At 43.8% G+C, this 18,904-nt stretch overlaps 1 long non-coding RNA gene across 1 annotated transcript; it reads left to right on the forward strand.

Annotated features, from left to right (window-relative positions):
- The first annotated feature begins 1,875 nt into the window (after positions 1-1,875).
- Positions 1,876-4,311, forward strand: LOC132329218 (uncharacterized). The gene is made up of 2 exons (XR_009486986.1): positions 1,876-2,201; positions 2,296-4,311. It is a non-coding gene; the product is annotated as an uncharacterized LOC132329218 (long non-coding RNA).
- The last annotated feature ends 14,593 nt before the right edge of the window (positions 4,312-18,904 follow it).

Consider the following 18,904-nt stretch of genomic DNA (forward strand, 5'->3'; position numbering starts at 1 on the left):
AAGGTTAAACTTAACGGGAATGTGTCACCTCGGCTGTGGAAAAACACAAGCCCCCAAAGAAAGCCTTGGCATTTATCATCATTCAAGTACACAGATAGGAGTGCACAAGGACACAAACCTTCTGCTGTAAGCACCCGAACCTAAGTAAGTTTAGGAACTACATAAAAACTTGACATTTAAATACCCTTGACTTAAGGCAATCATATAAAATTAGGAAAAGGAACAAGCTCCAGCCTCTGCTTCTTCAGTGCTTCCAGAGGTTTTCAGACCTTCAGGAGATGGCTGAGGCTCAACTAGTCCAGTTATCACTTTGCTGTGCCCCACAGACACTCTGGTTTCTGATCTCATGCTCCCATTTCTCTACTCACACAACCTGTCCCTGATGCCTCAGCAGGTACCCCTCAATGTCAACAGCTCCCAGGGGACTCAGCACAACAGGGGATCAAGTGTTAGGTCTGCAGAGAAGCTCTGGCAGTGCCAAAGGAGTATGCAAATAAATCCTATAAATGAAAAAAGAGTGCACACATATCTATCACTGTGCTTCCACACATTGCTCCATAGCTTTTAAGCTCTCTCACAGTTTCTCTCTACCATCCAGACTGATGTAACAGCAATTTGGAGAATGTGAAACAGCAACACCCAATCAGTAGCTCTTGGGAATCTTTAAAAGTACCTTTCCTTGTATATCATTTTCTTCATCATTCTTCTCCGTGGTGGCATGGAAACAAGCCATGAAAAAAAAGAATTTTGCAGAAATTTTGCGTTTCCACTTTTCCACAGACTGCAATCCCCTTATGATTTGGGGTCATTTTGTCTTGCCTGCTCCTTTTTAGTCTAGCAACATTTAAAAAAATCCTTAAAAAAATACTCACACACTGTTCAAATAACAGAGAAGGACTAACTCCCCATGCCCCAGTAATGCCACAGAATCCCACAAAGCACGCTGACCTCTCCTTCGCTCCCCCCTGCTCTGCCCAGGGATTACAGCAGTCTCAATACAGGCTTGTCCATGCATGGGCTGTGATTCCCAACCACTGCATGATCTTTTATGAATGTAATTTCAGCCTTATCCACATTTCCTGACTTCTTTGTATTCCCATCAGACTTTTGATATGAAAGTAACCAACACTGTTAATACTTCAGAGCAGGAATTTTGCATTTTTACCCATATGTAAATGACCCTGCAGCAATACTGTGTCATAAAAGAAAAACCAATTTGGTGGTGTGTATCTGTGCATCATTGAACTGCAGAGGGGAGTATGAGAAAGACAGCAGTGGTTTGGAACAAAACATATTTAGGCTCTTGTATCAGGGTTTGTGAAACTGAAAAATGAGACAAGTCTTCAATCTCACCTGCAGCTTCTCTGCAGTATAAATTAACCCCTGCTTGAACACAGGGCTATGAATTTACTTCTCACACACACATAATCCTCAGCTTCATGTGGGAAAAAAAAAAGCAAAGGCAGTGCAAATGCTGCTACCTGCTCTCTGGGCAGCATTGCTGCTGTGGCTGTGGCAAAAAAAAACCCCACTGTTCAGATATAGTACCTCACTTGAACTCCTGTCCTGCTGGAATCCACACTAGCCCACAGGAAGGTCAGAATTAGAGGAGGAAAAAAGGTGGGGGCCGCTTTCTCCCCCCGTTTTCCTAAACTGCAGGTAACTATTGATTGTCCACATTCAGTGCCTCAGGCAATGGAGTAGAAGACCATGAGGAGATGTTTAAAGTGCCTGGACTGCAAAGAAGTGTGAGGCAGAAAGGAAGTGTTAAACTTGCACTCATCGTCTGACTTCATAAGTCTCCATTAGATGGCAATGGCAAAACCTTGTAAACCTTAGGGATCCCCTGCTAGCTACCAAAAAAACCCACAAAGTTCTGTGGTGAGTATGAGCTCAAAGTCTTCCTTTCTAAGGTCCAGTCTTAAAGAAGTCGACAAGTACCACTCTACAAACCTTGGTTTTCGACTGCAGACCCGGCCAGCCTTATTCAGTTGCCTTTCAGTTCCTTCATCTGGTGCCAGTTTAACCCGTCCCGCGGGCTCACGGCCGAGGCTGTGCGCCACAGAGCCTCGGTGAGTCAGCAGTCCCGAAACACCCTGCCAGCGGCTGCCTGGCTCTGCGCTACGAGGAGAAACCCGCCATTCTCCCAGAGTGCATGTGCACATGCTTGGGGCCGCGCTGGGCTGGTAATTTGCCTCAATGTACGTGGTGCGGGTTTGTTGTGTGTGAATTTACGCACAGGAGAGAGGAGTTTCGGCTGGGATCACCAGAGGGACTTTTTTTTTTTTTTGCTAGGAAAGGGTTAACCGGAGTGCCCTTGCTGAGCTCCGAGTCTCCTTGCATTCCAGGGTAAATGGTGTTTTGCAGAGCCCGGTTACCTATGGCAACAGAGGAGAGGAATACTGCAGGCGATCTTCTGAATCACAGGATTTACAGCCCGTATGTTTATTCTGCAGAGAAACACTTCCAGCCCTGCTTCTGATGTGAGCTGGGAACCGCGAGAGGGCTTTACAGAGCCATTTAAAAGGCAATGTGAGCTGGAAGCGAGGCATTTTTAATCAAAGACCAGGTTCAAAAAAGAAAAACATAGCCGAATCAGAGGAGTCTCCAGAATGAGCTCCAGTGTCACCAAGTACCTGCAGTCACACGCGCCGCCATTAAGAATCTCCTCACAACTTCATGGCTGCTCTCCGAATTTCTCGCCTCTGCCTCAGCTCTTGCACAGCCACCCTGGGCAAATCGGCAGCACGCAGCCAGCACGGCCGGGGCACGGCCCCCTCGGCCGGAGGCAGAGCGGGCTCTCCAGAGCCTCGAAGGCGCCGCGCTCCCGCTGGAGCAGTACCTGGGCTGGGCACTGCCTTGGCGGCAGCAAGAGCGCACGAAAGCATCGGCTTTCATTCTGTGCACGTACTACTGACTTACTGACCACTGCATGGGCGGCTTTTCTTATGGCAGGATAAACATTTGAACAGGATTTTAAAAAATCATCACAACTGGAGAGAGTTTTTGAGCATGTTAAGAATTAAGCATATTTACGACATTTGAAAAACAAGACTATAAATACTTTCACATATCATCTTGAAATGCCACTGGCTTTGCTGATCTAACTGCATTTCACCTCATCCCTTCTGAGAAAATAAGCAGTTCCAGGCCTGGCTAAGCTGTGGTGGGAAGTCATCTGGGAATTCAGGAAGCTAACGGCACAAGCCAAGGCGCTGTGGTTGAATGCTTGAGCAAAGATTCATTCCACCTAACTCTAACCTTCAGAAAGTCTGGAATCTGGTTTCAGCTGCCTCTGTAGTAAGCAGAGATAAATTCAGTTGCTCAAAGACAACTCATCACACCTAAAAGAAATACCTGCGTGGTTGAGTGTGTGCTTGCAGGTGCATCTTGCAGTACTGGAGACAGTAATGCAATCTTGGAACAATCAGGGCAGGTCACTGTAAACACAGATAGACAGACACATCAGATCGAACCCATATGGAAACATCCAATTTATACTCTTCTTTCTGGAACTTGAATGCTCCCATATGTTACTACTTTTTTCCTAAGAAATTTGCCATATATGCTACATATTAATCAAGCTATCTCAAAGCTTGAGAGGAAAACATTATCCTAGCTGAATGGGGAGACGGATGTTTTGCAGGAATCTGCTGCTCATTTCTGAAAGCGGAGAGACAGGTCATTCCAAACTGTACTTGCTGTAACCTAGGAGGAATTCGCCTTGCTGATAAATATTTAACAGTCACAAAGGACTTATCTGCTAGTCCTTGTATGAGACACTCTTTCAGTGGGTTCAAAGCAGTACATACAAATTTTCAGGGTTGCAGTTCCAAGTACAGTTTTTTTTCAGGAATGGAATGGAAAATCAAAAGTAAGATACAAAACAGTTGAATCACAGGGCTTCTGTGTGAGCCCTAAGAATTCAGAAATAAGCATGTGTGCTTAATTCAGATTTTTTTTCCAATTAGCCAAAAAGAAAACACTTACTTTGTCTTACTATTTTTCTTTCCCTGGATTTAGAAGAGAAAACAGAATCTGAATTTGTTGATGCATTGAAATTTATTTGGGAAATTGTTTTGCAGGCTGGACTAAGATAAACAGTAAGTCATAATATATGTAGCAAATGATCATGCACATCAAAGAAAAAGAGTAGAAGACAGTGGGAGGAAGAATTCATCCCTTAGATGGAAAATGAATGGGTCTTTAAAATAGGAGAACTGGCGGGGAATTTGCTGCCTATCTGTACGCTGCTTTCTCAATGTACCCATATATTGCATACACAGCATTAAATACACAATTGAATCTTCAGTTTGCCTATTCATCTTTCCCAGGTTCATCCTTTTTGTTTGTTTGTGCCTTGTATTTAAGCTTTCTTTACAGAAGGGAGACCTAAAGGGTTGCAGGCTTTGTATTGTGCAGTGAAATCACTCAAACTTCAGATGATTTTGGTCAGATGAAGGGAGGTGTCTTTCTTTTTCTCTGCAAATCAACCCTGGAATTTGCTTTGCATCTGGCTGAAGTTGTAAGGTTTTAGAAAAAGAACTGGCAATTCTGCTAGCAGGAGGAATTTTGCGTGGTTAAAGAATGGAGTTAAAGCAATCTTTCCTGCAAAAGCATGTGTGCGCACTCGTGTTAGCTTCTGATTCTCCACCACTTCCTGAAAACAGGGCTTGGGGAAAAAAAGCACATAGACACATAACATTTTTCCATTAGCAGAGCAAGCGGGGGAAGGTAATGGTTTGGGGGGAGGGGGTTGTAATCAGAGATCTGCTAAGTCTTCATAGAAAGAAAAATGCCTGGGCGCCTGCTTTGCCATAAATTGCATCTGGTGGTTGGAGCTACAGCAAGTTATTAAAGTGACTGCATTAAAGTCATAATTCAGCAGGTCAGCAGCACGGTCTGCAACCCCTCCTCCATCACTCCTCCCAGTCCCATTTGCTGAAGAGACCAAACACCCGTTGCCTGAATCAGCTTGCACTGCCGCACTTGGTGGCTTTTTCCCTGGAAGGGGAAGCAGAGGGGAGAAAAAGAAGGCGAGGTCATGCTACTGAGTTATTCTGCTTTGCTGCTTTGCAGGGCCAAGGGGAGATGGTGCTGCACACCCAGGCCTCGGCAATACAGGAAAAATTTCACTTCCCAAATGTAGCGTTCCCCCCACAGCAGCAGGGTGACTCCCTGGCTCCAGGCCGGCTGGTTCTCAGTAAATTGTTCTCCCAGCTTACTTGCTGAGCTGCGAGAGGTGGAGGAGGGGATGAAATCAAGATGTCAGCATACCTCAGGGTCGGGGTTGAAGGCAGAGGAATATATGTTGCTTGTGCCTGATCAGATGGAGGGATGGGAACAAAAACAACATCCCACAAACCTCAAGATGGATGCCAGAGCAGGGACTGTAAACAGCCAGCTTAGCGGAAGGCGCTCACTGTCGAGGTCAGATGCTGGCTCGGAGGAGGCAACATTTGTCTCACATTTTGTCTTATTATACTTGAGCTGCTCCCTGCCTCGCTGCTACGATGAAAGCTGCCTTCAGATAATAGCTTCCATTTTGTTCTCTTCAATGAAAAATCAGGCACATACTACATTAGAACAAAAAGGTTCAGCCATCCCCAGCAGCTTTTCTGACAACACAGTGCACAAGTGACTAAAAAGAGACTTGTACGGGAAAACCCCAATGAACCCCAAACTAAAGGGAAGGCAGATTTTCATCTCAACCTCCCAATCTAAAACCCATGATTTATTACAAAACAAGATTTTTTAAAAGTGAATCACCTTGCAAAGATCCTATTAAACATCCTCAAATGCAGAAGGTCATCACCACGACTAGGGCTGGGTCACTTTTTGTAGATGTGACCCATTTCTCCTGTTTCCAAGGGAACAGAAGTGCCCTGGACTTACCCTTGCACCCTCAGAAAGTGCTCTGGGGCTCTGTTTTTATTGGCCTGGCTGTAGGGAGCACAGCAGGCCACAGAGTGCTTCCTTTCTTCTGATGCTAAATATTTTCTTAATGAATCTAAGGAAGAACAGTGAAGCTGAAACTGCTGAGATGACAAATAGGTGTATGAGGTCATCCAGCAGTGCCAACTCGAGAAAAATGCCAGGTTTTCAGTACATGTTCCTAGAACATGGAAAACAGCGCGCAAGAGGAAAAAAGCATGCACTCTGCTATTCTCTTAGCAGCAAAGATTACTTGCTTAAAATCAACATGCAAATGTGTATTTTTCTGCAGATTACATGTGTTAGAGACACTCTCATTTTTCCTTCTGTTTTTCACTAGCAGTATAAATATATACCTCACAGTGACTCCAGCAGAACACTGGGGGATGGGTTTCTTCTGATACACAGGCTCCACAAAATTGTCATACAGCTCCCTTGATCCACAGCTACACTTATACCCACGACTATGGAGGACAAGTAGAACATGCCACTGTCTTCTGGGTCAGGGTTTTTTGTTCCCATTGAGATTTTATTATAGGCTTGAGATTCTCTGAGAATTAAATCCACTGCTTGTCTACAGAATAGATAATGGCAGGGCAACCTTCCCACATCACTGCCTCCCACCAATGTGGCTCAGCCCTGACCTGGCTACCATTCATGACTGGACAGAGTAGAGTTCGTTCTCTGTATCCCATTCATAGCCACTGGTCTTTGCAAACAAGGAGCAATTTAGAATCAAATTTGATTTTTTTTTTTTTTCAGAAGAGAAATCAACCAGCAAACCAAGCAGGAACTGAGCTGCAAGCCATAAAAATTATTTCAGATAAATTTCATTAATACCATGTGAATGACAACAATGTCAGAGAACTAGTGATCTAAGGAAAGTAAAGAATTAATAATACGAAATTAAAATACAGAATCTCCCATGGCCATACAGAGCTGCTTCAAGCCTTGTGTGTGTGGCATTCAGCGGGGCTGCTTCGAAAACACTCAGTCACCTTAGTCTCAGTCTCTATTATTAACTGAAGCAGTAGTCGTGATGCCCTAAGCACATCAGAAAAGTAAGCATGTAGGAAAAGCAAGCATGATGGGAAAGCTTGTACGGCTGAAAGCTCATCTGTATTTTGCAAGACTAAGAAATTGAAAAGATATATTGCCTCTGCCTACAATCCTCTCTTGAGCTTGCCCCTCAGTCGTGTTTGTGCTTCCGAGTATGCGGCAGTTCAGAGAAGCGCTAGGCACTATAGCTGCGATTGCCGTATTTGTTATTCCGGATGCCACAGCAATGAGACAGACATTCCTATGTGAGCTCCGCGATTTTCCCCCAAATGTGAGGATATTAGTCAAGCTCCCATCACAATGCAAAAACAGTGCGCGTGTTTCCAGTGTCATTTCCAGCAACAAGAGGGCAGCAGGGAGCCTCCAGCAGAGCTCGGGATCCAGCAAGAGCAGAGGGGTGTCAGCTCCTTATTTCCAGTCTACTTCGGGCAGCGATCATAGATTCATAGAATCGTTTAGGCTGGAAAATGGAGGAAAGCCCACTTCTTGCAGAATATAATGCAGCCAAACCCCAAGCGAATACACGGGGTCTTACCGTGTTTCTCAAGCAGACAGATTTAGGGGTATCCTACCCAACCTCTTCGGAGTATCTCATACTTGTTTCTAGAAAATCTGATGGTACAAATAAATTTTCTTCATCAAGCGTTTATGCTGTTTCACTGGACTTGTAAGGGACAAGCTGGGCTTCTCAAAATTTACATTTTCAAGAAGTCAGTTGCTGATCTTTCATATATATAATTTAACATGGTAAATGTACTGGATCTCACAATTAAAGATGGTTTTGAGGTTAAAACCACAATTTCAAACCTGCAGGTGCACCTTCACCAGTGGGACAGAAAGACCATGAGTGTAATTTCATTTCCGACAGGATTCACCACGGGGAGTATCCCTAGCAGATTCTCACCCCTCTGGCTGGCTGTCCACCTCCCTCACAGCCAGGTGAACAGAAATCCACCCACGGCCATGTCTCCCCATTCTCCCCTGAAATGCCTTATAGAGAAACTACCTGTGAAATGTCCCTAATATTTTGGAAGCATTTAGTGTGCACAGCTGCAAAAAAACTTCTTGCAGAGGCATTATAGACATATTTGGGAAAAGCACAAATCAAAGGCAGAATGGAATTATTCCTACTGTTCAGATAAAAATGTAGAGTAATATTTGTGAAGAAATCTGAGAGCAGCTTCACCAAGCAAACTACAGTTTAGTCAGACCCAGAGCTGCTGTCATTCCCTGCAACACGGCTTCTCAGAAAATCACAGCAGCTGTCCCTCTAGTGCCAGCAGTAGCTGGGAACACAAGGAACCATTTCTTCTCTTTCCAGTGCAGAAGCAACACAGGAAAGTCACAGAGCAGCACTGAGTCAGGGCTCTGCGGCACAGTAAATTTCTGAGGCTGCCTGGTATTCTAGGCACATCCTTAAGCAATAAACTCCTCAGCATCATATCCCAGTCAGGAGAGAATCTGGAGCAGCTAAAAATACAGCCTCTGCATCTCAGATGCTTGCACACAGCAAACTACTGCCTGTGACCTCCACACCCTCCTCTCCCAGCACACACTCACCCGAGGCAGGTGGGGATTGGCCCCAGTTCACAAGACAAGAACTAGAGACAGCACTCACATCACATTGTGATGGGCATTACACACAAATTTAGGAATAAAACTGGGCTTCTTGAAGGAAGGAGAATTTCTTCTTTCTTGGTACATGAGAAAAGACAGGTAGGGTCTGCATTGCCTTGGTCTTTGAGTCATTTTGCTTAGCACAGTGAAACACCCCAAAGATTCTAGCATTAGCAGGCACTATAAATCTCGAGGACACCATATGTGTGACCAGATTATATATAGCTCTGCTTTCACATTACCAACTCCAAAACACCACACAAAGAAGATAATGAAATATCCACCTCTCCAGCCGTCGCTCTCTAATCTAAAACGGCATTTCCAGGAGCCATTTTCACTCAACCACAGAGTCTAGGAACAAACACATTCTCACCCTCCCACGCACTGTCAGACAGCCCCACAACTGGCACACACGTACACAATCACACACATATTCATTCTCTACATTTCTTACCAAGAGATACAAAAAGTCTCATGTATTTGCAGTTTATCACATGCAAACATACACATCTCTCCCCTTGCAGTCATGCAAATACACAATCGAAAACGCATTCTGGGTTTAATTCTATTTTCACTTATGCTATGCAAATATAAAAGCTGAATACTTCCATTAAGATAACAGATTTACGACTGTGTAACTGAGATCAGAATATGGTGCTGACTCTCTCATACATAAATTTCCATAGTTGCTCCTGAATTTGTCTTTTTCCTCAGCCGCCTCTCTGTGCATTAATCATTCAACATTTAAATCAGCCATCCACTTGCTTCTTTTTGCTTTGTCAATGAAAATTGTTCAGCATTAATTATAAAACTCATTCTATGCTGAGGTTTTCTTGGCTTTTTTTCATTAGTGGGTGGAAGTGTCAATTTACAGTCATCTTGTTCTGTCTTCAAAAATACCCTGTGTACCAGCTATACTGCAGAACACATTCTCTGTGTGAGAGCGCCTGTAAATGTGTGTCTGAGCTAGTGAATGTGCAAGCTTGTAAATGTATATGCAAGATTGGGAATGCATGTGCATACATGTGTATATGTAGAAAAGATATGGAGATGGTATTTAAATTAGCAAGGCTAAATGTTTCTCAGGCTTTATTTTCCAGTTTGAACTTTAATCATTTTCTGAATTTGAAGATTTTAATCATAGTGGTACAGATGATTTCAGGTTACAAAGCTGAGTTTATGGCAACTGTAAATGTGTCTGAAATCAAACATCTTTGGTGACAACAACACAATACAGATCTAATTTTTGTAGCAGTAAAACCTCTCCAGATTTGCTTTCGTATTTCATAATCAAAAAGATTGAACATTCTTGGTCCAGCATCCTATGCAATTTTGCAGTACAAAACTAATGCAAGTGCCACGATGCACATAGTAAGATAATAAACCAGCATGCTGTAGCCAACAGCACACCACAAAGTAATAAAACACAAGCGCTGGACAATTTGGTTTAAATTGGAATCATTTTAGTGCATGGATGAAAAACAGTAAAGATGGAGGCTGACTAAACTTGTCTTTTCAGGTATGATATTCACAACTGTGAATGTCTTACTCTGTTACTACAAAGCAGAAAATACTCCAGAGTGTAAATGTTTTCCAATCTTTTCATTATACTGGAATGCTGCAACCTATATTTAACCCAAGGGGAGGGATGTTCTCTAAAAACAATTCACTCCTTGGCAATAATTTCTGCTACCAGTTACATAAAATGCTAGACCACTTAGCTGCCAAGCATGGATTACAAAAAAAGAGGGCAAAAAGGCAACCAGGAAAAAGCTATATTTCTTTAAAAAAAACTATTATGAAGCAACATAAGATCTGAGTCAAGAAACTACAGTAATCTCCCAGGCAACAACAACAAGGTGAACAGTGCAAGTGCAAATGCTCTTCTCCTTCTGGGATTCTGGTATGAGTTTGTCCTGTCCTAGTGCATTTACAGTGTCATGCCCTTCATGGGGGCCTTGTTTTGTGAAAAAAGATGGTTCAGGCAACCAGGTATGTTATGTGCTGACTTCCCTTCCCCTTCCCCTTCCCCTTCCCCTTCCCCTTCCCCTTCCCCTTCCCCTTCCCCTTCCCCTTCCCCTTCCCCTTCCCCTTCCCCTTCCCCTTCCCCTTCCCCTTCCCCTTCCCCTTCCCCTTCCCCTTCCCTCCCCCTCCCCCAGGTATGTTATGTGCTGACTTCCCTTCCCCTTCCCCTTCCCCTTCCCCTTCCCCTTCCCCTTCCCCTTCCCCTTCCCCTTCCCCTTCCCCTTCCCCTTCCCCTTCCCCTTCCCCTTCCCCTTCCCCTTCCCCTTCCCCTTCCCCTCCCCTCCCCTCCCCTCCCCTCCCCTCCCCTCCCCTTCCCCTTCCCCTTCCCCTTCCCCTTCCCCTTCCCCTTCCCCTTCCCCTTCCCTCCCCCTCCCCCAGGTATGTTATGTGCTGACTTCCCTTCCCCTTCCCCTTCCCCTTCCCCTTCCCCTCCCCTTCCCTTCCCTTCCCTTCCCTTCCCTTCCCTTCCCTTCCCTTCCCTTCCCTTCCCTTCCCTTCCCTTCCCTTCCCTTCCCTTCCCTTCCCTTCCCTTCCCTTCCCTTCCCTTCCCTTCCCTTCCCTTCCCTTCCCTTCCCTTCCCTTCCCTTCCCTTCCCTTCCCTTCCCTTCCCTTCCCTTCCCTTCCCTTCCCTTCCCTTCCCTTCCCTTCCCTTCCCTTCCCTTCCCTTCCCTTCCCTTCCCTTCCCTTCCCTTCCCTTCCCTTCCCTTCCCTTCCCTTCCCTCCCCTCCCCTCCCCTCCCCTCCCCTCCCCTCCCCTTCCCCTTCCCCTTCCCCTTCCCCTTCCCCTTCCCCTTCCCCTTCCCCTTCCCCTTCCCTCCCCCTCCCCCAGGTATGTTATGTGCTGACTTCCCTTCCCCTTCCCCTTCCCCTTCCCCTCCCCTCCCCTCCCCTTCCCTTCCCTTCCCTTCCCTTCCCTTCCCTTCCCTTCCCTTCCCTTCCCTTCCCTTCCCTTCCCTTCCCTTCCCTTCCCTTCCCTTCCCTTCCCTTCCCTTCCCTTCCCTTCCCTTCCCTTCCCTTCCCTTCCCTTCCCTTCCCTTCCCTTCCCTTCCCTTCCCTTCCCTTCCCTTCCCTTCCCTTCCCTTCCCTTCCCTTCCCTTCCCTTCCCTTCCCTTCCCTTCCCTTCCCTTCCCTTCCCTTCCCTTCCCTTCCCTTCCCTTCCCTTCCCTTCCCTCCCCTCCCCTCCCCTCCCCTCCCCTCCCCTCCCCTCCCCTCCCCTCCCCTCCCCTCCCCTCCCCTTCCCCTCCCCTTCCCCTCCCCTCCCCTCCCCTCCCCGGGCTGGCAGCCATTGCAATGTGGTGCCTGTTCTATACGCTCTGTGCTGCTGGGACAGAGTTGCAGTTTCAGCTCAGTTTCACAGGACTGATGCCCACCCCAAAATCCTGCATTGCAACAGGCAGCAATTGCCTCAATTGCAGAAAACCCACGAAGTGATACTCAGAATAGAGATCAAGAATGGAATCAGTCCTGAACACTAAAGTGGGGAGGAACAAGAAGCTGTTGAGAGAAGGAAGCTAACACTACCCAAGGTATGTCCTTTCTGTGAAAAAACAAGAAACCTTCAATCTCCAAGGCTGTCAGGAAGTGCTTTTCACTCATACTGAAAATTTGGAAAATAGAAAGTGTCTTTTACTCCATGATGAAATGATAATAAGTAGAAATAAGAGTCTTTAATCAAACAACAGAGCACATCTCCAACAGAAGTTCCGCTTTAGCTAAACACTCAGAGAGTGAACTGGGAATACAGCCCAGGGTTTGGGTTTATTTTTTTTTGTACAGATCTCTGCATGTTTGTATGATAACTGATGAGGTTATCATACAAACAAAGAGGTAAGACAACTAGTCAAGCAGTGTTTTCTCTCCCACTGATAAAACAGGAGGAAAAAGGTGAGTTTGATTCTCATTTAAATCAAAAGCATTTTGTATGCCCAGGGGCGAAAAAAAAAAAAAAAAAAAAAAGAGCTCAAATTCAAATCTGCATTAAGGAACACTTTTCAGGGGTAGGTGACCTGTGAAAGCACGACAAATATGCTTCTACAGGTAAGCCATGCTTTTGTGCATGGAACAGACTCACTAGGTGAGGAGACTGAAAGAGCTGTGGCCCCAGCTCTCACATGGCTTCCCACCCAGAGCACAAGCTTCCAGACACACCATGCAAAAGTGCTTGGCAACCCTCTTTACCTTCCCCTTCATGCTTGCTGATGTGGATTCCTACAGAAAGGAAGGTGTACTCCATCTTGTCTCCTTTTCTCAAGTAAAATAACCTCTTCCAAGAAAAGGTATGTCTTTGCCATTATAAACACGTTGACACTAGAAATTCTTATTAGCAAAGCTACACTGGTCAGAAATAATCTGAACCATACTCACATCAACAGGGCTAGGATAGACCAGCCCTTAAAAGGACAGAAAAGAATTTTGTGCCAAATACTAATCTACACCCATAATTTTTTTGAGTTCTTGGCAGCATGAAGGAGCATTGGAAGAAGCATATATCATACCTGTTTTGACCCTGCTTGCACTTCTTACTAGTCTGAATGAGAATTTGGAACTGTGAGTCCATATGTGCCTTTAAATTGCTTCCAATTTTTCTACGCGCTTATTTTAGCAGTAGCTGTCACCCATGTGTATGCAAATTGAGCTTGCAGAGGAGCTCTGAGTAATAGGGAGAAAACAGCCTACCACTGTATTAGACTACAGCTGATGCCACAGTAAAAAATGCTGTTGGTAATTTTAGTTCCCCTCCTCAGGGACACTTCCTGCTCTTCCACATCATTATGAAAACTGCTGGTGACAACGCATCCGATCCCAGTACTGGGAGCTCCTCAGAAAGGCTCATAACAAAACAGGCTCTTGAGCCCGGAGGTTTTTTTTCTGTAAATCTTCCAAGTCTGGATCTTCTTTATCTTCCAGATCAGAGGTGAAATGCATGGCAAGGCAGAACAAATGAGGCTTTTCTATCCTTTGCCCATGGACCTCCTTCTCCTAAAGTCACAGAACTTCATTCACAAGAACTGCCAGCTAAATTCCTTTCATAGCCATGATACTATCGGAAAGAATTTTTCATGCACTTAGGTTTTAGTATTGTATTTTCACACTTTTCATCTTAGGTTTAATTGTATGATAAATCATCTGAGACTTCGAAAGCCACATTTTCTTTTGAGTGATTCTATCTTCTTCCACTTGCCAAGTGTCACATTTTTTTGTGATTTTCTTATAGCATTTAAAGCAACAGGAACATTTTTATTTACTTCTCTCACTGGGCATGCACAGAATTCCTCATTTCTCTAGAAAAATTTACAACTCCAGGGTTACTGCACCTGCAAAATCATCCAAAGAAGGCCATCTACTTTGTCTGACCTCCAAAGCTGGTGGCAAATTTTGGTTTTTATTTAAGTGAAAATTCTGAGTTATTCAGATACATAGATTCAAGTTTTCAGCCACTTTACATATTAGGCATATACTAAATTTGAATTAAATCATTTGCACATGTGCAACCTACATTTATGCATGCAAATCAGGCAATTAGGTACAAAATTACCTGATTTGCATACATAATGCTAGAACTGAGCAAGTAATATGCAACAAAAAACATATTCTATTAATATTATTTTCTTCTCTTCTGAAATTAGCTGCAACTGGATTAGAAAATACTCAAGATTTTCATCACTCAAAATGATTATTTGATGAATATTTTTAGGTCTACTGATATGCTGGCTAATTACACATCTCAAATGATACCAATTTTGTATCATGTTTGGTAACCTACATGAAGTTTATAACAAAATGTGCAATACTACCTTTCTCATGTAACTTAAAATTCATTTGTATGAATAAATCTTGCATGCATGAATATTAAAGCATAGCAACACAAGTCCACCAAAATTTCCTTTTGAATTCAAATTGAAATTTTTTGCTGTTTGTGCAATGCAGCTGCTTTTCCATGCACACAAATATGGAGCTGCTGTAAAAGCATCTGAATATATAGAAAAAGAAGTCAGTGAAAATCATTTGTGGAGTCTGAAGGGTATTTCCTACACTACTGCAGTTGTAAGCAGACAGGTCACACCTCATAGATGAAACAAGAAGCTTTTCCTCACCACAGCAACACTAGAGGAGCCTGCCTTACTGGAAGGTAAGTGCATACCTTGGGAGGGCTCTGGTGATACCTTTGACCTTGACCTCTCCTCTCCCGTGGCTCTTTCTGCCTCCTACTACCTCCCTGCTCCACACATGTACCAACACACTTCTTTTGGTTTGCTTCCTTTTGCTGTGCTCCATCTTGCACAGAAGGCAAACTCCTCAAGCACAGACCTGTCCTATTTGTCTGCAAAGTCTTATGCCCTATTTGTCTGCAAAGTCTTATGCATTCTAAGGGGCTTTAGCTGTAGAATAAATAAACAATAACGGCACTTCTGCTGTGGTACATTTTTGCGTGTCTCTAACTGTTCTCATGGGCTTATCTCCAAACCCCTTCAAGCAGTTCATTACCATTTCTAAGATGGGGTCACCAATCCTTTCAGGTAAGGGCAGATCTCGGTTCCTGTCATGGTGATACAAAGCTCCACAAAGCATCCAGCATTTAATTCCTCATGCATCCTGGCATTCACTTTCTGATCAGATGCCCATTTTACACATAGCTTCAATAAGTTATACAGCGGCAATCAGACCTTCCCCACAAGCACCGGGGTACCTTTAATAAAACCAGGCAATACGCTTAGAAAAATGATTTCCTCCCATCATGCATGAATATGTATGCCATAAACATAACCTGCTACTGTCTGGATCATTCACCTATCAGCAATGTGCCAAGCCCTACTGGTTTGATTCTTTTATGCTCAAATAGCATTTTCAAACATTTCAACATCCCCTCTTGGTTCTTCTCCTTTAGTATTTAAATCATAAGTTTTTCTACAACAACCATGTCTTTGTCTTCTAAAAACTATGTTGCACATCTTTGGCTAACACAAGAATATAACAATAATGAACACCAAAGTATTTGACAAGATCCGCATTTAAGAACCATCATCTTGTGACAACCTTGCTTCCCATTATCTATTGCCTCTCATTTCAGAAACTTCTTTGTTTCTTATTCATTGACAAATTGGTAATGAGGGACTCTTCACCTCACAATCTATTGGTCAACTATAATTAATTTAATTTCCAGTGCCTCTGCTGCTTTGCAAAGTTTTGCTGCTCATAACTATGCAATCATTTGGCTTTTATGTGTCTATCACAACAGCTTCAGAGCATCTCTCAAGCATTTAAACCTAGAAAAGTCTGCATGTCTCCCTTTCCTTTTCATCCCCACTGCTGAAGGATAGAGTTTGTATAATTTTCCTTTCTTGCCTTTGCCAGTGGCACTTGTTCTTACTTCATCCTCTGTTTCAGGTTAAGGGTCTCCAGATCTCCTTGACACATGCTCCAAAAGAGGTACATTTCCATTTCTTGCTCTTTCCTGACAGCAACCTACCCTTTCAACACTCAGCAATTTCACTTCTAGAAGGAAATATATACAAAGGCAATTCAGCACCACCTCTGTAAGCTCAGGAATTTGTAAGATTTACTAGAAAGTCCTGCAAGCCAAGAATGGAATTGTATCTGTAAGTGATAGCTCAGTTGGTTAGATTACAGTGCTAATAACACTGAGGTTGTGAGATTGATCCCTGTATGGACCATTCACTTAAGAGCTGGACTGGATGATCCTTGTGAGTCCCTTCCAACTCAGAATATTTTCTGAACTCTGTGATACATATTTCAAGCTCTGAAGGTAAAAAACAACAGTAGTTCTTCTGCCCCAAGTAAAGTGCACTTCATTCTAATCCTGACATCTATCACACTTTCAAGTGAACTATGACTCATGGCCTTTCATAATTCGTATTTGTCACACAAATCTAATTTAACCCCACAAATTCCCAAAGAGAAACAAAATGCTTTGTAGGAGTTGCTATGCTTATACCACAAATAACATTGTTACAAATAACTTGCTAAATGTAACCTGCCTCTCCTAAGGACCCATGATTATGAAGCAAAACAATTATGTAAAATCATCAAACCCAGCAGAGAAGGAGCCAGAGGAATTACAGAAAGGACTTAGTAGTGGGAGCAAATTAAATGGATGAATTTGTGTGGTTTGCCTTGCTGCAGCAAGCAGATATGCACAAAGGGGGAGAAACTGCTGACTGAATGGACTTGGGACCCTGAGACAGAGAATTCCTTGGGGAAAGTAAACCAGAAGTTTGTGCACCAAGAAGCACAATGACGGACAAATGGACTGTATCACTAAGAGAAAAACAGAGCTACTACATAAAAGATATTGGCAAAACCAATAGGTAGATATATCTCAATGGGCTCTTGTGCTGTGAGGGGGAAAGACAGCAATGTCATTTATCTGCTGGTGAAAAACCAATAGCAGACCAGGCACTCCTCCTGCAGAGTCAACAAAAGCAACGGGAACTGCAGCTTGCACTTCAGCAGGAGAGACTGTTGCAATGTACACTGACATGGGCCTGGGGAGTACTGCAGGACTGGCAGAAGGTGGTTTGGGCCGACTTAGCTCAGGGCTGATGGAGTTAAAATACACATGCACACCTGTATCTCTGGATGCCTAATGCTGCTGCTGCAGAGGGTTAAAACTGAGTAGCTACAGAAAACCTCCCCTCAACAAAGGAAGGCCACACAGCATAGGAAGTGTTGAGCCATTTGGCTCTTGTTCTGGCCAGCCTGAGACTGGCTCCAGAAGCATACTCGCATGGCATCTGGGCTGCATTATATTAATGGGAAATGTGCTCATTTACACCCAGGGAACATCACTACTTGCATGTCCAGAGATGAAAATAGCTTTGGAATTACTTCCACAGGGTGTGCTGCTAGAGCTTAAATGGATTGCCACCCTGAGAATTCCCCTGTGAGTAACATGATGGAGGAAGTGGCGTGGACGAAATTAATTCATGTTAGACTATAGCATTTTGCTACAAGACATAAAGAAGAATTATTAGTCCTACACCACCTTACAGAAGGTTCTTCTGAGAGCAGGGATACTCAACTGACATGCAAATTTGCACAAGGGAAGGGATTGTTCACTGGAGCATATACAGGCATGTGCCCATTATATACAGATAAGTGTGCCATTTGAGACATGGAGCTGTTCAATACAACAGAGCAGTTAGAGAAATCCCTGTGTGGTGAGTGGTATAACGTTGAATTGAGACCAAAGGGTCTTAAGTTGTGTGGGAACTCCAATGTGAACCAGATGAAAAACCAAGAGAAGTCTGGTAACTACATTGCGAGGATTCCTTAGGGAACAACAGCCAAAAAGACTTAAGAAGATTAGTGAAAGAGCTATCCAAACCCAGACATCTTTAGGCATCAGAGAAAGTTGGCATATCAGTACACAGACATTACAACCCTGAAACAGAACATCATTGAGAAGTCTGTGTGGTAATGGGATGGGTCCCCATCAAACTGTACTACTTAGTTTGGATAAATCCCTGAGAGTAAGGATGTATGTGCTGCCAAGGACTGATGCCTTTAATGCCTGCAGCAAGTAATATAAATATGGTGACTCTCAGAGTACTGGGAAGGAATCAGGCAGCTCTACAAAGCTCATCTGAGGAGGAAATGATTTGGAGCAGGTGACAGCCTACAGTTCCCACAGACTCAGACCAAGATAAGAGCATGAAGGGCCTGCTTCAAGCAGGGAAATAACCCTGCTCTAATCTGGTCCCTTGCTTCTAAGGTTTGAAGAATTTTACTGGCTTTAAGCATCTTCCATCTTTTCTGAGCTGGAGGACATATCTAACAGCTATGCATGTGCTGGTCAAGTGAGAAAGAATACAACTGTATTTACATGTTCTATGCTGGAAGAATTATTTTCCTTAAAATATTAGAAAATAAAACTTTAATTTTACCTAAGTTCTCATTTACAACAACAGAAGGGAAATCTGGGAGGTTTTAAAGTAACCTGATGTTGTTGTTTTCAATAGAGGTGCTATTAAGAACTTTCATTGTTATATCGTTTCTGCTGTAAATTATTTCCATAGCAACCTGATGGTGTCATATATTCTGGGCTACAACTCAGAGGGAGAGGGGATGGGAAAAGCACAGAATAGAGACTACAGAGCAAAACCTGTCCTGATTATTACCTGAATCTTTAATGTTCTTTTTAGTCCAATTTGTTTAAGCAGTGTTTATTTGCAGGCAATGTTGAGGATCCAGCCAGGCTGCACCTGCCTTCCCAGGCATGCTCAAACACAGCCTAGGATTGCACATCTTCA

This window comes from Haemorhous mexicanus, chromosome 6, assembly GCF_027477595.1.
Source record: "Haemorhous mexicanus isolate bHaeMex1 chromosome 6, bHaeMex1.pri, whole genome shotgun sequence".
NCBI classification, from domain to species: Eukaryota; Metazoa; Chordata; class Aves; order Passeriformes; family Fringillidae; genus Haemorhous; species Haemorhous mexicanus.